Genomic DNA, 24275 nt, shown 5'->3' with positions numbered 1-24275 from the left:
GGGTCAGTAGGTGGCTCAGAACTCTGTCACGGATGTCAGAAGGGATGAACCATGGAATGGCAGGAGAGTGGAGAAAGACCCTATGTGTAGTGGCGGGACGAGGGATTAGCCCGGGCTCAGCAGCTCAGGAGATGAATAGAAACCAATGCTCTCAGGCAGCAGATGTGGGGCTACCTGGTGCTAGGCGGGTCTCAGAACATCCAAACGTCAATGCTGAGCGAAGGGGAATGAGTGACCCAGAAATATATAGCCCCAGGGAGAGACACCGGAAGGAAAGCAAAGCAGAGGAAACTAGGTACAGGACAGAGTAGGAGTGCCCTCTGGCTGCAGAGAGTGTGACAGTGGTGAGTTATAACTGTAATGATAACATAGAAAGAATATTTAAAAGAGAAATGCAAAGATGTTATGATTCTCCATGCTTGCTTTTCAATGTGCATCACATCACCCCAGTGGGCATTGATTTGTCGAATATACGTATATTCACGGCGAAAATACGGCTATACGTATATATACGTCGCCGCAACGTATAATCAACGTCGAATTGCAACCATAAAATCGACGACATTAATAAACGCATATATAACGTCGAAAACACATCTAACACAGTGCCTGAGGCTTTTATTCCATTGTAATATTTATTTTCTTGGAAATATAGAAGTTGTACATTTTAAAAATTATATTTGAATTAAAATGTGGTTTTGAGTTAGTGTGTTAATGTAATTAGTTTGTGTTTGTCATTACTATACTGTATATTGCCATGTTACCAGAATTTGTAGCTGAAGTTTAAGACTAGTTGTGTTTTTTATGATTATTGCCCATATGTTGATTGCTGATTGATTGTATACAATGTATAATTTGAAATATATATTTTTCATGTGTGAATGTGTATTTTCAGAATAAATTTCTAGTCCTCTAAATTTATCCGTATAATAGAACTCCAACCATTTACGTATAATGCACATCTAATCATAGACGTATAATTGACGTATAACAATAGACGTATATTAGAATTTCATTCTAGACGAATTGCGGACCACATTTAGACGTCTAAGGTATGCGTTTAATAGACGTATATTATACAGTACGTCTTTTGCCCACTGGGACATTGCTACTGAGAAATGGAACTGGTAAAATTAGGTTTTATACAGCTAAAAACCTTAATAACAAGGTCATCACTGGCTTATATGCTAAATAATTCATGAAAAGATGAGCTTCAGATGAGGACAATTAAAATAATATTATAAATTAGATGGTTAAATGGTTGTTTTTTTTAATAAGTCACAGGTTATGACAAAACCATAACTAAAATTATAAGATTGTTCTGATTCCTCCTTACTTAAGTGATATGAAGAATATCAGTGAGCATTGCACTGCAGAACGGAAGCATACAATGTATCATCAATAATATCAAGCAGTTAAAATAATTTAAAGTACTCCACAAATTATGGAGAATCTTGAAAGATACAACTGAATATGAAGGTACTTCATAAGCTATAAGAGTTCAGTGGTCTATATTGTAAGTCTCTTAGCCTTCAATGGCTTTGAAATACAGTATGAGTACCATTGTGTTGATCAATGCAATTATTGTATGTTTTACTCCTACTGTACACTATGTCAATATTACAAAGTAGGCATTTTGATCTCAGTTGTGACTTTTTTCTTTTGTGTTGCAGAAAGCAAAGTAATGGTAATTTAGAGCAAGAACTCTTAATCCTAACAAAAACATTATCAGACAACAGTACAGTATATCATTCTTTAGACATGTACAGAGTCTGTAAAAACTTTTGCTCAAGATAACTTTGAGTTAAAAGTGGAATGCAAAAAAATGTGTGGTGTTGTTTTTCATTTCCCATTATTTGATTGTCACATCCTTGTTTCACAAAATGTATGACATTTTGCATCAGAAAAATATTTTAGATTAGACATAATTATTGCCACTTCAGCGTTCTTTGTCTGAAGACAATAAACCTCACAGCAGTACTGAAAATTACTTCTGGAAAATAACTATGATAGATATGTTTGAATGACAAATGGTGCTCATTGTATGAGACTTGTCTGTTGCTAAGGTGTTACACATTCTGAGTAATTGTTTCAAAATGATGCATTTAAGAAAATAATATAACTTTATTTGTGATTGAAAGGCAATTTAAATTATTAAAGTAGACATTTGCACTTCAGAATATTTTGCATATTTTACCTGAAGTGCAATGTTGAATCATAATTTATGTTATTAGGTATTCCGTTTCTAGAAAATATATTGATGGATGCTTACGTGAACTATGGTGAGAAAAAATAATTCGAAGCCACCTCATGTTATTATTTTAATAACTAATAACATGTAGTATATACTGTACTGTATCAACATAGTGTGTACATATATACTGTATGTGAACTCCTACAGTTGCAATTACTGTATGTTGTCAAGTACTAGTCGTACTGTCAAAATATTATGACAGTCTTTACTCATATATCATTGCCCTTTACTCTCTGGTAATGCATTTCCAAGTGGTATTATTGTCCTTTTTCCATATTTTCAATAAGAGAAAGAAAAATTATACAAAATGATTGCATTGTCAGAACAAAATGTTGCTGGACTTCATATCTACAGTAAGTTAGATCCCTGTGCAGGAGCCTAAAAAAGTCAGAAACTCTCAACCAACAAAAGAAACAAGTTTTATTCTACCTTTTGCTGACAACAAACATCAAAAACAGAATAGGAGTCAAGAGCTTCCCTTGGGAATTGGCTTAGGTAATCTTCAATCTCTTATGGAAAAAACACCACCTACAAAGCACCCAAAAGATCCTTGTTATTAAGTGGGAAGGTTGCCACATCAACATTAAGCCAATGATTCTTATCCACAAACACAGTAGGATTACACATTATACCCAGATGCCCATTTCAGGTCTCCTCAAAGAAGATCTCTAGTCCCAGCTCATTCAGAGATCGAGATCTTGCAGTTGTCAAAGGAAATGTAACCTCAACCAAGGTACAGAATCACAACTTCTTCCATACAGGGGGCCACCTTGAAGAGAAACTAGAAGCTGAGAAGAGGCAGCAAAGGGAGGAAACAGAAAAGACAAACCATCGTTGTGGAAATATTTCTAACTCACACTCCTGATCCAACTAAGGAACCATAAATGGACTCTGGTAGCAATTATTCTAAAATCAAGATTTTGTCACCAGAGAAAGCAGATAAATTACTATTAAATACTTTATATTTCTCTCAGTTTTCTTGATAGACACATACAGGTACAGTAAAACACATTTAAACCTGCCTGTTTCCATATGCTGATGAATTATACAGTTCTGAATTCCACCAAACATTTATAACTTTTGTAGCGTAATAGAGAGAACAAAGGTAAGAACATTGGTAAACCTGTACATGAAAAGTTATGAGAATACTATTTCTGAAAGAACTTTTTTTTACCACTGAATGCTAAATCACAAGTTCCAGCAGGCACTGACTGTGTGTCTTTGTAGGAGTGTAACATCAAGACTCATTTCCTAAAAACAACACAATGGCAAGCTCCCTTAACAAGGTTCAAATAGTTAACTTGAATCTTTAAGACTCTAATTGGTCTTTAAGGATGATCTGCACAAGATCCTTTCATCTTCTGTCTTTCTCTCCTCTTCTCTCTGTCTTTCTTACTCGCTCTACCTGTACCCGCCTGTTTTACACTGTGTTCCTGGACTGTTGATTGAATATTTTGCCCAGAACTTAATTAAGTGAAGTAAACCAGCTAAATGAACACCATAGTTCTTTCCATGTTTTGAAGCTCCAAGAACTGCAAATGTTTATACTAGCCGGGTGTTATCCATTGTGTCGATATTCTTCAAGACACCTCAGTAGTCACTTACAATAGCTGTAACAACATAATAGTCTGTTATCCTTACAAAATAACTCAAAAACTTTAAAAGACAAATCCTGAAAGCAAAACCACAAAATCATTATTTTATATTTGGCATTTCATGAATAGTTGCAGATATTACTAGAGGACTGATTCCATTACATTGCATTACTGTGTCCTTACGTGGCTTAATATTATAGTATTAATCTTTCATACATATACAGTAGACATGGACAAGGGAAAGAAATAATTTTGATATAATTACCCATTAGCCAGTGTCTAGCATGTACTGTACACATAAAGTACATGAAAATTCAACACAAGTTTATAGTGTTCAAAATATCAAAATCCATAATAGCTAATATATGAAACTGAATAAGTGAACATAAATATTTCCAAAAAGGTATGATCAAGAGTTTTTTCATAATAGGAGGAGAAATCCTTCCACTTGTGTGCTTGAATGTGTCTGAATTATGAAATGTAAAGAAAAAACATGAAAAGTTATTCAATGGTAATACAATATATTATTAGAGATTTTAATGATGGCTGATCAAAGGAATACAATTTGCTTTACCTTAGAGTCCTAAGAGTGGTTAAGGGAAATACTGTACAAATTGTTTACATAAATCAGATTACAAGTCTGTAAAATTCAAATGTAAAATATGATTAAAACACAACTAAAGGGGATAAATAACCCCAAATAAAGAAATACATTTATACATGTATTTATTTTTTATTCATGAAGCCTGGGAATCCTGTGGAGTTTAGTGTCATTTGTTGTATTTGTGTTTTAATGAGCCACCATACCACTCAGCAGGACTCTGTTAAAATGAAACTTGTGGATGAGTAGGCTTCCAACTACTGTAAACTAGATACTACAGCATAAGTAATATTTACATTAGTATTAGCTGGTTTAAAATACAGAATTTATATCACATTCGCTAGTGGTAAATACAGAACTCAAATCTGAAAGAGCTCCATTATTTACACAGTGCATTTTAAAGCTTAACATTGTCTTATATTCTCCTTGTCTTAATTAATAACAGTTAAATCACACTTAGTTTGCTTTTTTTTTTGCTATACACTTGTAAGCTCCTCTTCAGAAATCAGCACTTGATTTTAATAATGAAGTTGGTCCCTCAAGTACACTTGCATCAGCATGGTTGCAGAAAGAAACAAAATACACGATTCATGGTTTAAATTGCAAAGAATGGTGTAAGTGATCTGATTTACATCATCTTAAGAAAGTGCTTGCTTTGTGTTATATGTAATCCCTGCTAATAGCCCAGGTTCCCACTTAAGCCCCAAAAGAATTGAGTGGTGCCAGGGTGAGAGAACAGGTGCTGAAACAGTACTTTAGGGAAGGTGAGGAAATATACTGTCACATTGTCACATTAGGTACTAAAGCCACTGGCTCCAAGATTTACTAAACAGTGTTTATTTCTTAAGCCATCCTATTTCAATCTTAATTTTAAAATCCCCCAGAAATTGAATTTTACAAATGAATCATCTATTGCTACTTAAATAGGTTCAGTGGGTAACCTAAACAGCTGGTTACTGAGGATTTCTTTGTTCATATTCTAGCCCTTATGCTAACTTACTGTGTAATTACTTAATGTATTTTACCTTCTGCAAGTTAAAAGTACGGCAACTGCCTTTTCTGCATTATTTAGATTTCTTGTAAGAGCATAGAATCATCTATTCTAATGACAGTTCACCCCTCTAGTTTCTGTAGGCCCCTCGTAATACAACTGCGGGCTAACTGAAGTGCTACTTCAGCTATTCCCATTAAATAATAATGGTTCTAGTATATTTTAAAAATAAGATCACTTTATTGGCCATACAGTATATATAATTTCTTGTATTAGGAATTTTTGTATACCCCAGGTTATTCTCCATAAGACGAACACACACACAGACAGGGAGAGAAGCTTGGGGTCAGGGCACAGGGTCAGCTATTTATACAGTGCCCCTGGAGCAGTTGGGGTTAAGGGCCTTGCTCAGGGGCCCAACGGCGTAGGATTCCTCTGCCGGCTGCGGGGTACAAACTGGTAACCTTCCAGCCACAGGCGCAGATCCTTAGCCACAGAGCCACTGCACCGCCCCGTATAATATGCTCCTTGGGTTTGTACTGTACTGTAGATGGTCGCATTACTTAGCATTCTTCTTCAGAAGATGTTTGCAGATGTAATTCTTTGCTTTGCAAGATGTGATGCTTTTTAGTCCACAATATTCAGATTTTATCTCATTTGATAACAAAAACTATTTCCACTTACTTGCAATATTAGCAAATGCTTTGTTGTAAATACAAGATTTTCTATAGATTTGCCATCTGATTTTTCTCCCATCTCAAGTCATACACCATTCACTTATTAATAATCAACTACACCATGCACAAGGGGATATACTGTGTCAGATTTTTTTATACACTTCTTCTTCTGAGCTGTAACTTTCTAGAACTTTACACTGCATTTGTTTTGGAAGTTCTTTGGTTTTCATCAATCATTGCTTGAAATGTTCCACCTGACTAAGGAACCTTACAGAGACAGGTGTTTCTCTGGAATCATGTGAGCCATTATTATTGCACACAGACAGGCCTCTCAACTAATTATGTGGCTCGTTAAGGTAATTAAGTGTGCTGTGTTAACAAATTTAGGTTTACCATAGCAAAGTGGGTGAATACTTACCTGACATTGAAACTCTTAACAGTATACAGTAAATTGGAATTGATCAAATTGGGACATCATTAGAAAAGGGGGAATACTTTTGCAAAGAACTTAAAAAGGCATGGAACATCTTAATATTTTATAGAAAGCTATTAAATATCAAATATTTTTTAAGCTTTACGATTCATTTGATTTAGTAAAAGAAGTTTAAATAATTCATTATTAAGTGTTCATACTACTCATAATAGTTGTATATTCCCAACCTCCCTTCATACCCCTGTTTTAAAATATAAATTGAAATATAAATACAAAATGGAAATTAAATTCCAAACTAAAAGTAGACATGCATTTCTCAACACAAATTATTAAACCTTGAAAATAAAACAGTATTGAAATGGAAAACATTTTAGTAGAGGACAGTATTGTATTTCTTTAACATAACTTTGATGACATAGGCATGCTTCTCTTCATTACCAGTTTTTATTTTAAGCCAAAAAACGTGACAAGCTTTACAAGAAACATACAGTATCCTGTTCTGTGACAAGTGTATTCTTTTTACAGTGTTGCACTGTGATTATTGCTGTTACCAGGGCTGTTCAAACCGATAGATCCTGATGAAAGACAAATTTTAGGATTGTGAGATGCTGCTATTTCTAGCCAGAGGCTACCCTGTGACCAGCTCAACAAAGGCACATTACCTAAAAGTGTCCATCCATCCCTCCAATTTTAACATGAATTGGCAAACCCCCCTCTCAAATGTCAAGGTCCATTGACATTTATTGTCTAAATGAATATACATTTCCTAGCTTCTGTTTTTCAACTGATGAAAAGATTAGTTCAGCTCACAAGGAATTATTTTCATTACATCAGCCTCGTAAAGGCAGAATGTGATGAATATGGTCATATACTGTTATGCTGCGTGCACATCCAGCAATTCACACACAATTCAGCTCAAATGTTTTCTGTTATGTTAATGTACGCACTATCCCTTATAAGACAAATACAAGATGATTGGAGCCTTCTTAAAAAAGGTAATATTATTAACGTGTTAATACATTAATCACATTATTTCACCGTGGTGCTGTTAAATCCCAACATCAGTGCTTTCCTTATGACTTTTATATGTTTTAAAATTCAATAAATATGTATCACAAATAAATATCATAGCAAACGTGGATTGTACTAGAATGTGGATAATTGTATACTGTACATCTTAGTGTATGCTTTTATAGTGGGTGATGTCTGTGCAAGTGGATTATTTATACCTTTTTACCAGGAATTTACACTGTCCTCTCTTTCAGGAAGACGCCTGCAATTTCAAATTGCTGCCTTTGAGAATATTTTAAAGAAAGAATTCTAAAGAAGATGTAGAGATGCAGCGAGACAGATCCCGACAAAGTGAGAAAAAAAACAACAGTAATGCATTGCTATTGCAAGAAACGTGTGTTGAAAAAATGAGAGCTCTGCCAGCAATAAAACTGACACAATGATCTATTACTATTTAAACCGAAGCAATTCTAAAACACACATATATATATATAGTATATTTGTATAATGTGCTGTATATTGCTTTGGTGACACATTTATTGAAAATAGATTTGGGATTTCTGTATTACTGTAGTGTAAATTAGAGCACTGGAAATGGTGTATAATCACTCTGATAAATATGTTATTTTTTGCTTCAAGGTTTTGACTTATCACGCTTATTGTGTGGACAAATCAATTTGCACACATACAGTATGCACAAATAAATGCAATAGCAAAAAACAAAAACAGATGTATGGATATCTCACCAATAGCACACCAATAGTCCATAACAATTAATTTTAGGCTGCAAAATTATTTATAAAGGTAGATTTTAGATAGAGTTCTGTTTGGTGGTGTTTTTTAGTGAGCTAAAGAACATGAGAAAAATAATAAAGGACTGAAGGTTACTTCAATCATTGTATTAATCCAGATTTGTTTACCTTTACCTTGTTGATCTGTGATAAAGATATAGCTATAGACAGAATATATAAATACAAAATAATATAGCTCACTACAGTGGATACACAGGCAGCTATACTTAAATACAGTATGTATACTGCTGCTACTTACAGTTTTCTTACTCTTCTACAGTATATTACATAGCAACACTGACTCACTGAAAACAGTGCAGAACAGTAATTCTGAACTGAAATATGAGCATCAATGGAATGGAAACCCAATACAAAACACTTCTCTGGCCAAAATTCTTAAATCTGGTTTTATAGTATATACAGTTAACTTCTATACTGCAATTATGAAGGAAAATATATAAACACATCAGGACAATTATTCCACAAGCAAGTGGATGGGTAATCACAACTGTGTCCATATCTGTTATATAAACTAATTACTTGTGTAGCTCCAGTGTATAATAGATTAAAATATGTCTTGCAAATTATTTCATTTTGGTGATAGTTTTCTCCTGTATTTTTACCCTTTCACCTTAATCTTCAGGTATTCCATGTGGTCCCGATTTATAACATATACAGTATATGTTATAAATAATTTACAGCAAGCTGTTATAAATAATTTATAACAGATTATATTATAAATCTGAGAGAGCTGTCTTGCATGGGATCCAAATAAAATTTTGAATATCACATTCTAATTAAGCAATAAGGCACAAAAAGCCATGCTATATCGTGGATATAGTCACAGTTAAAAAGGTGTTGTTAGGTGTTAGGTTGTTAGGTTAAAAGGTGCTGGTCTCGGTGCCTGCCAGGATATCACTCCAGTGCCTTGTCATTAAAATTGGGTTTCCAATAATGCCCTAGCGAACTCATTTTTTATGTCCACTATAACAGACATAATCTCCCATGCCTTAAACCGACCTTTAGATCATTTCTAAAAATGAAAATGATTTGAACTATGCGACACTATCATTCAACAAGAGCACAAAAAATCACAAGGATCCTCAAGAGCACAACAAAGACAGCAGAGGAAGATACATGTATCAAATACCTGAGAATCCAGGCTTTTTTAATCTACGCTTTCTTATCTACACTAAGAAGTAGTCTTTAAAAGCCTGTACGATTGATTTGATTGACCGTTATTTATCGGTGAGCACATTGATAATTATTTTTCACACAGTAAAAAGTCACAATTTCTCCAGGGGTGTGCGTATATCAGAGAATATAGCACGGCTTCGAAAGCCTTGACAGCCAATCAGATTTCAGGACACAGTGGTTAGAAATGCTGGCTCCCAGAGCTGGTGCCATAGGTTGAGTTCTGGATTTAGGATGCTACGTGTGTGGAGTTTGTATGTTCTCCCCATGTTCATGTGGGTTTCCTCAGCGTGCTCTAGTTTCCTCCCACAGTCCAAGGACGTACTGGAGGGTTAACTGGCTTCTTGGAAAACCGGTCCTATGAGCGTGTGTGAGTGTGTACATGCTTGTGTGTGTCCAGTGATGGACTGGTGTCCCATTCGGGGTGTACCCAGCCTTGTATCCATTGCTTGCCGAGATGGGCTTTTGTTACCCTGAATTGGAAGAAGCAGTAAGAAAAGAGATGAATGGAATTGCAATAATAAAACAGGTCTTTCTACCTGAAAAGTAAAGCATTCTATAAATACCATACTGTTAAAATAGGAGAGCTGTAGCAGGGTGTTTCAAAGTTTCCGATGAATTTGTGAGTTAAAATGTTGATTTAGCTTTTGTATACAGTAAATACACATAAGACGTTTGACAAGTCAATAAATGTGTTAATAAAACACATAATTGTTTAAAGAGGCTATATCCACGGCTATCCTTATGATGGCTATAAAGCCATTACAGTGTATTTCTCAAAGGTAACATCTGAATAAGTAAAGGACATTAAGAATCAATACAATTGAATTTAAATGTTGAAGAAATCCTCTCACTTGTCTTACGGGTGTTCTTTTCCCTTATTTCAGTTATCATTTCAGACATTCTGAGAGGTTCAAGTTATTTCCATTTGAACACACTATTTATTTCATCTTTTGAATTATGTTTAAAGAAATTAATGCATACCAAGGCTCCAAAGAGGACTATTGAAGCAAAAAATCCTAAATTTGACAAGACCTATCAGAAGGGCCATAATCAAAAGAGTTTGGCTGAAATGAAGATAAATTAATTTACAATGGTGATTCTGAGCATGAGCACGTGTAAAGTAGCCAATCCTTTTTAATTAGGACTTAACAATGGCTAGAGCAAGCATGTGCCATGGGGTATCTATGCACTGATAGAAGTATTTCAGTGTTGGGAAATTACTTTCAAACTTCCCTGGAAACAATTTGCATAATCAGAAATGTAAAACTAGAACAATCCCTTACTTTGTGATTATGGGATCCTCCAGGGGCACTGCAGGGAATGACAGTAAAACAATCCCTTTGTTAGCTTCATCAGTTTCAAATAAGCTCCTTTATTTAGTTCAGTTTCACTTTTGTCTGGGAGCCCTTTTTCTGGATGTACAATTACAGCTTTTCCAATCAAAGAACTAAATGAACAGTTGGTCATCTTTTTTTTTACCGTAATCAGACATGTACAGTAGTTATAGGGTTTAATTTTATATTCTATATGAATACATAACATATTGCCAGTCAATTTATGTAATAATAACAATATAAATAATAGACATGGGAAATCTACAATGCACGTACTGTATATACTGCACAGTGTTTAGCTGAGGTCTTTGTTTGGCTGAGGTCCTAGCTCGTATTGTATTTTGCAGTCTAGATTATGATACAAAATATATACTTTTGTTATATTAGTGCTATGTCCTATTATAAGCGGGTTTAGAAGATACAACATCTATAAAGGTGGTTTTCAATGTCTACAGGTAGGTGCAAAATAATACATTTACTTATCAACAAACTGGAGAAATGGAAAATATTTTTATGCATCCACGGTTTTTATGCAAGAATGGGTTTACTCTTCAGTATAAAACAAAAATCTTAAGTACAATAAGACAATATGGTACTTCAAGGCAAATAAGATAAGAGATGGAGCATGCAAATATGATACATGGCATGTGTTATCCAGTTCAGATTCATGTAATAGACTTTTGACTTGTTTCACTTTGCAAAGTATTTCTAACCTGAAACAAGTGCTAATTAGCTGCTTCTAGGCTAGCAATGGAGTCTTCAGTATTCCTCTTCCTTTGGATACTTGATTTAGTGCACTTTTTTGCACTAGGTTAAAATATTCAATGAAATATTTATTTACCCAGTTTTCCTTTTCTCTTTAACAAATGCATACTATCCTTTATAGGTATTGATCACCACATCGTGCTAAAGGACACTACAGCTCCAGTAATATTTTTGAAACCAATGCAATTATGCACAGAATTCTGCCCCACAATTTTATCCTTTCAGTACAAAAGGCTTTAAGTTATTTTGAAACCTCCATTTAGAAAATAAAATTATAAATGCACTGATGTTTTTTTTCTCACAGTTCATTATTTCAGGTACATTAATAATGACTGTAATTAATAATGTTGGTAAAATATGTCTACTGCATGCATCTCCTTCATCAGAAGTATTTAAAACAGAAACATATTATTCTATTTATCTTTGAAGACGTTTCCTTTAGATAATAAAATAAATAGCTGACAGGGTATAGTAAGTCTCAATCTTGCTCTCATTGCTTGCTAAGGTACAGTAGATTCCAGCTCCTCCATGACCATACACTGGATAATAAATGGATGGTACAGCAAGTCCAACAAGCCAAGCTTAGCATATACTGTACCCATATCAGAAGTCAAACATCAAAAAGTGATGGGGATTTTCAAGACTTTGTTTGAAATATTAATAGAAAGAACCGCTAGTCACCAAATGACTAAGAGGGGGGTAAACAGCCTTGTGTTTTATAGCCCTTCTTAAAATCTTAATTTTCTTCTGTATTTACAATTCCAGTATCTGCCCACTTACTTTTTCTTCAGGGCCCTTCCAACGCACATTTTGAAGACCGTCTTCAGTCACGCAGACAACGTTGCACTCCCACAAGCACCTCATCACTCACTAATTAACTTCACTCACCTTGTCTATTTAAACTTCCACTCTGCAACTCGTCCTCACTCACTATTGAGGTTTCCTCAGCCTGAGCTGCTTATCCAGTTAGTGACTTACTCCAACTTCTCGTTCGTTCTTGTGATCCCCCGGATTTCTGACCCACCACTTCTTAACTCCAACCTTGCTCTAGCCTCACGATTTGGATTACAGTTTTCTCTCTCAGGCTCCACACAGGGTCTTTTCCCTTACCTTTTCCCTCGGCATACGTGATGCGTTTGTTTCACAGATCCCGAAACTTTGAATTCCATAAGTCTAAGCACTGCAATTCAGATACTGTAGCTGTATTTCAAAATCTTCAAAACCCATCCACTATAACACTGAACAAAACATGTACTGTAACTTGTATCATAGCTGTCAAATTTCAAATTGGAAATCCTGAAATCTGACGCCAGTTCTCGAATGTACACTCCAAACTCAGCAACACAGATTGCGCAATGTTTTGAAAGATCTTTAAGATGTTGGAAATGACAAAACGTTGAGGTGTCAATGCCCCTGAAGAATAGCAGTTTTACAAGAAATGCCTGCCACGTTTCCAAAAGACCCTTAGTAGTAAGATTGGAACCCTGCAGACTGAGTTCCATCATATACTGTACATGCTGATGTTGACTAGAAACATTAGTTTGCAGTCTGAATTTCATCGTACAGTTTGGGGTATTTTATACCCTTTTCTGACAAAAAGATATTGATTGCATAAAGAAAACCCACAAACCATATCAAAACTCTCCCACAGCTTAGCTTGCTGTGAATTAGAATGTCCTTGTACAATATGCATTGTCCATTTCCTGAAGCAGAGTTTGCAACTGCCTGTGTCAAGACACATCAAGCAACAAGATAATTCAATACTTTCATCACTGTAGTGAGTAGTCATCACATTATTAAGCTCATAATTCAAAATTTTGGCACAAAGATTTTCCTGATGAAAATGGAAATTTACTATAGGGTGGCCAATGTGATCTGCAATCATCTGTACTGTATGAATCCCTTCTGTTCACTGACCACAGCAGGAGAACAGAAAATACTTTCTTGGTGTCAATTCCTCTTTCCTCAAAATGATTAATAAACATCTTAGATATGTCTTCAATCTGTATATGTACTGTAGTATCTGTAGTATTATGTTTTGATTTTAGTCTGCACAGCAATTCTCAAATTAATCTAATTCCACCAGTTACACAGTACCTAGCAAGAATTGCTAATGGTTGTAAAGCATATCATCAGCCACAACACTATGTTTACATCTTTTAACACCAACAGCTGTTGTTTGTTAACATTTTCAGCAATTTCACTTATACAGTAGATGCTACCATCCAGAAAGCACAACATGTCTGTCGGTATACTGCTGTAAGCACCATGGTGTCATGACAGATGGATGTCATTTATTTTTTGGGGGACTAATGTGATGCAGGACTGCACTACTCTGTAAAACCGCCACTTGGCACTGCGAATCCTTAACCACCACAGCTGCATGTGGTTGTCAGACAAATTGGTCCAGTGTTAAATGTTTATTAACCCCTTAGTTTTTTCCTTTGTTAACCATACTGTACAGTATGAATACTAGTGACAAAAATTTTCATTGAGTACAATGATTACATTGTTGAGACAAGATGTTACAGCTCCTAAGAATGGCAAATGTTCACAATAGCCAGGTGTTGACCAGTGTCTCTAGATTCTTAAGACACACCAATATCCACTTCCAATTACCATAACAGTATAGACAGTTTGTAATCAAAACCTTGCCACATCCAATACAAACACGAACAACACTGATGTTGAAGGTACATTTATGGATAATGAACAAATGCTAAATAATCTGCCTACTTAGTTTCTCACTCTGTCCTTTGCTTAACAAATTTGTAGCATAGTAACCCAATGATTCACAATTTCCCTCAGAATTCCTCACTTTATCAAGCTTTTTACTCATCCCTCAATATGAGATTTCATTACAATGAGCTTGAACTGCAGAATCCCTTAAAGGCAAAGAACAATCCAGTTAACATGCACTCATCATTTTCACACAGCAGGATAAATGATGTCCAATACAAAAATTGTACCACTTCAGCTGTGCCATTCCTGCTGCCACAGTACTCTATCTAGAAAATACGTCATGATCTTTAAAAACTACCAAACCTTACTTTGATTCCAAAAATACCAAACCTTGATTTTTACATCATTTTCAGTCCTCTATTTTAATGGCTGGGCTAAATTGTTATAGACTAAGTTATTATAGACAATACATTTAACATAATTCTAACTCCAGGTTGCATTGAAAGCAAAAGATTCAATTTGATTACTCTAGGAAAGCAGTCACACATACTGTAAAATGCCTGATGACTCTGTGGGAGGATTTTTCAGCAACAGTCTGTAACACCTATCAGTAACCTTTCTTATGGAAGAATCACCATGCTAGTCACACCCACAGAGTTTGTAACGGAGAGTAAATAATTTCATAATCAGTAATAAAATCAAGATTGTATATGATATATTTCCCTTTTATTAGTTAATTGGTTTATGCATGAGGCTCAGCTGAGATGTATATGTATTTGAGAACTGAAATTCAATTTTAGCCAGGGGCAGAGGATGGCAATTAAGGAGGGTCAACATTTATGAGAGAAAAAGCTATAACTTGGTTTAAATGTGAGATGCTGAGATTTTTAATATTGTTATTATTCTGCTTGAGGCACCTCAAGACTGCATTCTAGGGTCGAACAACCTTCCATTATAACCTGTATCTATTTCAGAAATCTTTGCCTACACTTCAGTTTTTGGAGTAGTTAGCCACAGGCAGCAATGAAATAATGTAAAGGTCACAGTGCCACCTAGAGCTGATTAATATAGATGATGAACATGCTAACCTACCTTAAAGTTTCAATTGCAACCTTACTGGGTGCTGCAAATTGATAGTTGACTATATCTAAATATGAATTAAGTTGCAAATGTATAGGTAAACCTAGTTTTCATACAGAACCTTGCAAAAGTATTCTTCCCCTTTCCAATGATGACCCATTTTGTTTAATAATAAATGATGTATACTGTATACATTTTAAGTCAAAATGGTTAAATTTACTTTTTCAAAATTAAATGCACAACATTAAACATGTTTTTAGTTGAAAAAAAATGAAATCTCTCCAAAAAAATATATTGATATTCCATAAGTATTCACTCACTTTGCTTAATTTAGAACCTAAATTAGTTCAGGTGCACAAAATCACTATGACAAATTACATAATTAGTTGACTGGTATCTGTCTGTGTGTAATGATAATGGCTCACATGATTTCAGAATAAATATACTAGTAAGGTCCCTCATTCATGTGAAAAATTACAGGCAAGGATTCAACCATGAAGATTAAGTTACTGTACAGTACTTCAAAACAATTCAGAGATATTTTTTTTTATAATTTCAAAGACACTGAATATTTCTTTGAGCACAGTGAGGTTGATCTGTAAGAAGTGGGAGGTTTATGATTGTTCCTCCAGACTGAGCAGTCGGGCAAGGAGGAAAATGGTTAGACATGACATTTTGAGGCCAACAGCAACTTTGAAAGAAAGAGTTCAGTGGCTGAGATGGGTGAAAATGTCAAGGAGTCAACAAGATCCCGGTTAGTCCACAGAGTTGGCCTCTGGCATTTGTCTGAGTGGCAAATACCACATGAAGTTTACAACAACAACAACAACAGGGTTTTGTGGTCAGGCAAGACCAAATTTGTTCCACTGTATATACAAAACATACAACACAGAGCACCAACCAGTCCACTTTTAAGGATGGTGGTGGTGGTGGTGGGGGGGATTGATACACTGTAATTCAATAAAATGGAATGGCACAGGGTTAGCATTACTGCCTCTCAGTGCTGGGGCCCTGGGTCAATTATGGACTGAGTGGAGTTTGTATGTTCTCCATGTGTTTGTGTGGGTCCCTCCCTTTGAGTGCCCCAGTTTTCTCCCACAGTCCACATGAGTGGCTGTCTGACTTGTGATGAACTGGCTTCCTGTCCAGGGTGTACCCGACCTTGCGATCATTGCTTACCAGGATAGTCTCTAGCTCCCCTGTGACCCTGATTTGGAAGATGTGGTCAGAAAATGAATGGATGGAAAATCATTGGAAGAGAGTGAATATGTTTACAAGGCACTGTACAAGTAAATATGTTCCTGAAGAAAAAAGAACCGCATGCAAAGCAATGCTACAGTATCTGAATTTGCCATAAATGTAAACTTTTCAACTTTTCAAAACTGTTGATTACATTTCATTTAAATTAAGTATTAATCAAGACAATGATTTATAACATTCTATTGGATTCATATTCTATTTTATAAATTCTGCATATGTCTACTTCATTGTTAACACTTTATTATAACTGTTATGCATCTATAAACTGAAATAATCTATATTAATAATTGTTACCATCATCAAAGGACACAAGAGGAAACTTTACAGAAGTGCATTTAAAATGGAGAATGGGAAGCACTTCTTTGCATAAAGGGAGAATGAAACAAAATTATTCAGCCAGGTTGTTAAAGCCCTGGCTTCTTTTGAGAAATAGCTGGATGAGGTCCTTGACTCAATTAACTACTAACTACCAAATGGGATGAACTGAATGACCTCTTTTCATTAGTACTATTAACATAGATAATAAGTAACAGCCCTTAAAATTATTTGTTAAGGCAAGGAGTGTATAGGCTACATTGTCATCTCCTAGAATAAACAGTCATCCCACACTGTCCACAGAAAAAAAAGAGAATCACTGTCCTTACTTGAGCCTACCACCCCTTCCCTCCCAACATTTTTTAAAGTAATTTTTTTATCTGTTCAATCTCTAAAGATACCTATTTCTGCACTGCATCATACTTTAGAGATTAAAGTGTATTAAAAGTGATTTCCCTCGCAGATGATTGTACAGTATGGTCTGTCCAAGTGCATCTGCACAGAATCATTTCTTGTCAAGTTAGTGTACAGTACAGTATATAAACATTGGGCTGTTAATTCCACTGGTTAAAATATTCATTCACTTTTGTAATTAATCCTAAATTGAACACATAGTCAATGCAGGCTTTACATTAGTGGGGAGACATGCTTATTGTTAAAGATTGTAGGCAACCCTTACATTTTTAATTTGTATTCATCAGTGGATCCCTCTCTGCACCTGCAATCACATTAGTGCTGCCGCATTACTATGAAAAAAAATGACAAGCTAGCCTGTGATGCATTTTAGGAAATTCAGAAGGATCTAATCTTATTCCCATAATAAATTATTACAGGCACTGCTGCAATTTATTGGGAAACTCATTGCCATTTATTTATATTCACTATCTTGTGCAAACACTCCTATTTTTTTACTGTCCTTTAATCGAGTATATATTTTCACCTTCAGCAGTTTTGGATTTGATTTTTTCAATAGAACTTTTTCTTTAAACATCTCCCCAGAAAATGTGATAAAGGCATGATAATGAGTGAGTTACTGTTGACGTCTTCCAGAGTGAGTGCAATAATGTTACTGTTCTGTTTCTGGGAAATGAAATGTGAATCAAAGTATGTTTGGTGCCTAATTCAACTGTTTGGTGTTTCATGCTTTGGATAAAATGGTCAGAACAGTTTTTTTTTTTTTTTTTCATTGTTAACAAATGTAATACCACCCCCTTCAGTTAAACAAAAATATACAAAATTAAAGAAAATTGTATTGTCTGTTCTAATGAAGATTAAGTATGGAACATCCAAGTTCTTCAATTTGTGGTGTCATTTGAAAAATACACTACTGCACATACACATTTCATAATATATACAGTATGTGTAGGCAATGTATGGTAATGTAATAAGACCTAAAGTCTGATACGTCAGAATCCTTTTAAAAGTGCTAAGTGTTTGGAAAGATTTTGTATTTCTATTACAATGGTCTTCCACCTCACTCTATCTACGATATCTGACCTCCTTTGGAGTTTTTCAGCATGACAATATTAAAACCCTCACTTTTCAGGTTTGTTTTTGTCAAAAGAAAACAACCAGGTTATGTATTTTAACAAAATTTGTACTCTCTCAAATATTTTACAGTAGGTGAGTATACTTAGCTAGCCCGATTTTAGTTAATTAAAGAAGAAATGTGCATAGTGGGTTTACTATTTTTTTAATATTTGAGAAATTTGTTGATGTGAGAAATCAACAACCTAGTGTAGCTTACAGTCTCACCACTGGAAGATAGGTTTTGCATGAAACAGTATGGACACCTTGGAAGATGGTCTGGTAGAATTTTACTTAATAAAATATAAAAAATGTACTGTATACTGTACTGTAACAAAACTGGTATTCTTTTAGATTATTAAGTTAAAAACCATCAGGACAGTCTAAGTGTATGCATTTAAATGTAAGATATTAAAGAGTCTAATTGTCATTATTGAAAGGGGTCTCCTGGTGCCAAGTACTAATTTTCCAGGAATAGCTATTTGAAATCAAGTCTAGTTTAAAGTATTCACTTGGTTGATCAACCCAAACCATTCACTGAGAGTCCAGGATTACGGAAATTCCTGCTGTGCATTAAAGGTCTTGCACAAAACATTTTTTTTTTGCTACTAGCAAGCATATGCATTATGTATGTCAAAAAAAGCCATCAGAGGATGCCCTAAACAAAACATCTCGTACTTAAAGTCCTAAAAGTCAACAACAATGTCACCTTATGGAACTTCTGTATAATTATCAGTGAAACACAATACACAAGGTCCTAAGGGGAAATGCATCTAAAACTAAAACAACAATAACTTTTATATTGAAATGGTTGTGGGTGTCTAGATGTCCAGAACATGTTATCCTGCCATATTTCAAAAACTGATTCCCTGACTTCTTTAAAGAAATGGCTGGGTAGTATACTGTAAATCACTTATCAAATAGCAACCAAATAGCAACTTAATGGGCCGAATGGCATTCTCTCATTTGTTACTTTCTGATGTTTTTAATTAAGTTTATAAGAATATCAGTGACATGGCTGTGTCTGACCAAAGGGCTATGACTAGCTTTGAGAATAGGTCCTGATTATTCTACATTGAGATAGCTTTTTGGTATTCTGTATTTAAAATCAGTACTGCAGTTTTGTGCTCAGGGTGGGCTGGTAACAAGCAGACTTCACTGTAGCCTAATGAGTAGCTATTGTAAGAAGCTTAACAACATGGAATGATGGAATCAAATCATATTTGTTCGATGGAAAATTTAAGGACTTTTTTAAAACTGCATTCATCTAGCCTTAATATTATAGCAAAAGCAGCCTGCCTAAAAAGTCTGATTTCTTCCTCAAAATTTACTTGTGGTTTGCATTCTTGTACAGAATTTCCGAAATGTAGATCATCAGATTATGATTTTTTTCCTTAGAAAACCACAGATAAATAATTTGGAATTCTGTGCATGCAAAACATGACATCAACTGAAACTGATTGACAATGAGTGGCAAGGAAAAAAAATATCAAGGATTAAGGTATTGTACAGTACTGTATGTCCTTTCTTTGTGCCAACTACTACAGCACAACATGCACCTGTCACTGAATCTGTTATTATTTCACTGCATTTTATTCATGCTATGTACTGTAGTAGAAGTATTTCAAATAATTGGAAAACACAAACAGATTATGGTAGAAAGATTTCAGCCTGCATATAAACATAGCTTTTTATGCTAGCAGCTGGTTTGAGTTGGCAATTTAATATGGAAAACACAAAGAAAGCATCCTAGATGTATGCAGTACACCTGTAAATTGAAGAGAATTGTGACATCACAGATTTGCCTTGGATCCAGCTGGTCAACACTAGACTGAAGGCTTGGTCACATCTTTTATCAAAGGTACTATTTTTCTTTTGTGTTGCTCTTTTGGCACAGGGATCAAACATAAAACAAGCCTAATACTGGTGAGGTGGCAGCATTCCAGTAACAAGACTTTCAAACTTGTGACTGAAACAGAACTGGGTCAATTGACAATTGTTGCTGTAATCTTGCCAGGAAACAAAACTCATGTCCTGAACACAAGGACACATTACTACAGTATCATGGGAGAACTGCCTGCAGTACATGTTGGCAATGGTTATCCTTGTTCTGTAACTAAAGATGTGCCAGTGATCCGACCTTAACACTTACCAATTGCTGATGGCATATGAGGTCTCATAATAATCATAGTTCTCTACTTATTTTTGTCTTGGAACAAAACAAATGTTATCCTCCAATGGACAATACACATGTTGGCATTCTGCATACAAACTAAATTTAAAAAAAAAAACTGTCCAATGACCTTTTCATTGGTATGCAATTTAGTACGATGAAATATAACGCGGTCACAATTTGAGACATGCTTGTTATAGTTACAGTAAGTACATATATTTAACAGAACTAAGGAAGTAACATATTACAAAGGTTTTATCTGATGTACTCTTGGATGAGAAATGTGAATTATATATCTTTTCATACTAAGAAATAAAAGCTTTTGTTGCAATGTAACATTGATTATCGTGTGTAATGCTGTACCAATAATACTGTGGTCTTTCTCTGTGAAAGAGAAAGACCACAGTATTATTGGTACAGCATTACACATAGCATTCAATGCTACATAGTAACAAAAGCATTTTTTGCTTAGTATGAAAACATATTTAATTATATTGACATTTATTAGCTACTTATCTCTATCACACCACCAGTAGATTTAATTCAAATGGATTCAGTGTGACAATGCACAAAGAATGAAAAATGAAGCATTAAAGGTGGACTGATATATTGATTTGTAAGCATTTTAAACATAATGCTGTGTTTGTCTTTGCTACCCAGTAAAAAGAGACATATTTCACTCCCTGCATAAATCTAGATTTATTAAATTTATGAGAAATACAGCAACATCTTTTTTTAGTTAGAAAAGCAATATTGTGAGTATTATAACTGCCATGGGAGAATAAATGCCTCATTTTTGTTTTCAAGCATGATCAGGATTTGAACTGACCTTAACAAAATTAGGACAACTGCGCTACAGAAAGGAAACGACACATACTGTATAGAATATGCATGTGAACTATGTAAATGGAAGTGAGCAGTTTTAAACATACCACTGTTTATTTCTATAAGTCTTCAGCTTCATGATGCTCCAAGAGATACTGTAGGGGGAGAGATTGGATGTTTTTTTTAATTAAAAGTCCTGTCATCTTTCTGTAGCTTCTTAGAAATTGCATGCGACAGGTAAGAACATTAGTATACATCAAGTATGGTATTTTGAAATGTAGCATAGCATATTTATTAAGAAAGCCTCAAGCTGCCAAAAAAAGTGAGATACAGGAAGGCATTAGTGACCTTAACAGCAACACATTGTGACAGTTAGTCCTAGCAGATATACTGAAATTAAGACCAGAACTCAAGCAGAGAGGAGTAGTGGTTACGGCTGCAGACAACACACTACAGGGCAGTGGGTTCATATCCCAGCGGGCATGCTGCTCTTGCACCTGTGAGAAATGTACTTAAGTCAAACTCTTCTAGCAAATACCTACTGTATAGGTACTCCTCAAGCTGGCATTACATAAAATTCAAGCTATTCTTATGATAAATAAATAAGAATTTGTTCTTAATTAGTCTTTCAGGGTATATCAAAATATAAACCTCTACAGAAACCCTTTACATAATACATAATATCTAAAGGACCAAACTGTATCCCCCAGTTTTCCATGGATAATCAATAGATTCTCCATGGATTTGTCAGTGTAAGCCCTAAAGCTCAGTCACATCATTTATATTTAAAAAATAATAAAATTGACAATGTGGGCATATTCCAATGATTCTTTGAGGATATTTAGTGTGCTTAAATAAATACTCAAAGATCTATATAGTTTCATAAGTTATACATACAGTACAGTATAAAGAATGACCAAAAAAGGAATTTCATACACAGACATGCTAAAGAATCTTACTCTCTTTTGTCATAAATAAAGGGGATTACATTGGGATCTGGTTTCTAAATTCCCAAAAGTACTGATAAAGTTAATGAAAGGGATAACATCAAGATCAAAAAGGAAAGACAGACAAGGGGTCAAGTGCTGTGAATTTGGTACAGGTAATAGAAAGCACATTACGTAAAGAGGATCCCAGAGTTTAGTAGCAAGTTGTCCAGCCAAGCTGCTGAAGCTAATATTCTGGAAACCTTCAAGGAGTAGTAGCTGAATGAGCTTTTGGGACCAATTAGTCACTAGATCACAAATGAGAAACATACCTGTAGTCCAAATAGCCCTTCATTTATTCTTACTGTATATACTTGAACAGGAGAAGAGTCAAGAATAACATTCTTGAAGCTAATTAAGATATACCCTTGGAAAATAAACCATGCTGCACCAATCTAGGACCAGGTTTACTTACAGTAACTTCACACAATTTTTTTTTGCATTTGCTAGGAAATTGATTATACAGTATAACAAATTATATACTGTATATATAGTATATAATCTGCCTTACTCTTCCAAAGCAACATTACAATATCAAGCCAATATGACAAACAGTATCAGTCACACATGTTCATGTTTTAAATTGGTCTACTTAACAATACCTGTTTCCTTCATTAGACAATACATTTTAATGGAACAACCATAAATGAATCAACAGAAATGTTAGATAGTGGTCAGTTTAGAATTTGGAAGTACAGTTATCTAAACAAATTTACCAAAGTCACAGGGTTGGATGCTTGACCGCAGCGTTATCATCTAGCCTAATTTTGTTGTATCTGAGAAGTTAAGCAAGGCTGGGGCTTATAGTACTCTCTCCAGATAAATACAGGTTACTCCTGTAAGTGATGCGGGTAAACTAATACAGTGGGTAACACTTTTCCCAGAGTATGGTCAATGGGACATTTTGCTGTAGGATGTCCTACAAATTAAATGTTAAACAGAGGTTCAGACTACTTAGTTATGGGAGAGCTTTTAGTGGTGTTAACCCTGAATTGTAGCACAAATCAACTTGGGGTTTGCAAAATCTAGCCTCCCTAAAGTAAACCATTCTTTTTTAGTTTGCAAAGTTAAGTAGTGATTATTATCTGAAACCAGTGTTTTCAAATCCTTGGTGGGATGGTGGTGTTGCATACTTGATCAAGGTTCATCACTCAATTTGCTGCAATAAGTTCCTTGTTGTATAAATGGGTCTCTAAGTTCTTACTGGAAAATAATGTTTTCAATTGACTTAACTGGTAAAAAGGAAAAAATAAAGTTGTTATACTGTATATCATTATGTTTTTCGTTGAAAAACTTCATCTACTTTACATCGAATGCCCTGTGAAATGAAAAGTTATTGTTTCTCATGAGTGCCTCAGTTTCGTTGCTATTTAATCAGTTTGAATAGCCTGGTCACTGGATGTGACCAGGTCACTGGAGATTAGAAAGACTTTGTGCTGAAGTGTTTTGATAGTCTGATATGCATCTTTTTAAGGTATAAAGTGTGTTCTCAGTTGCTTCCTGCCATTTATACAGTACTTAAATTTTGAATCATGGTAACACTGCAGCTTATCAATTTGACAGTCCTCTGTTCTGTGGCACAATACATCTGCAATCTTGTTTTGAACTAATGCTGTTTAAACTCTGACTTCCTCTATTTCATAGACTGCTTTCCTTCTAAGACACCCCCATACCTTTGTACAGGTGCATAAATAATAAACAACAAATTGCATAACTCTCCTTATTGTTTTTTCTCTCATGTGAGGTAATTGTAATACAGTTTGGACAGAAGAGAAGAC

General features: G+C 34.9%; 1 protein-coding gene across 5 annotated transcripts in view; it reads right to left on the bottom strand.

Annotated features, from left to right (window-relative positions):
* The window catches only part of LOC148677792 (leucine-rich repeat and immunoglobulin-like domain-containing nogo receptor-interacting protein 2), a 504064-nt gene that overhangs the window by 177999 nt on the left and 301790 nt on the right, over positions 1–24275 (bottom strand). For 2 of the 5 annotated variants that reach the window (XM_088626241.1, XM_088626224.1), the window contains one exon: positions 21619–21666. The exons of the other annotated variants lie outside the window; for them this stretch is intronic. The gene's annotated coding sequence lies outside the window, so the exon portion shown is untranslated. The remainder of the gene's footprint in view (positions 1–21618; positions 21667–24275) is intronic. 5 annotated transcript variants of the gene reach the window in all.

Source organism: Lepisosteus platostomus, chromosome 1 (assembly GCF_059453375.1).
Source record: "Lepisosteus platostomus isolate fLepPlt1 chromosome 1, fLepPlt1.hap1, whole genome shotgun sequence".
NCBI classification, from domain to species: Eukaryota; Metazoa; Chordata; class Actinopteri; order Semionotiformes; family Lepisosteidae; genus Lepisosteus; species Lepisosteus platostomus.
Note: the sequence above shows the minus strand (reverse complement) of the source record. Positions and strands in the feature narration are given on the sequence as shown.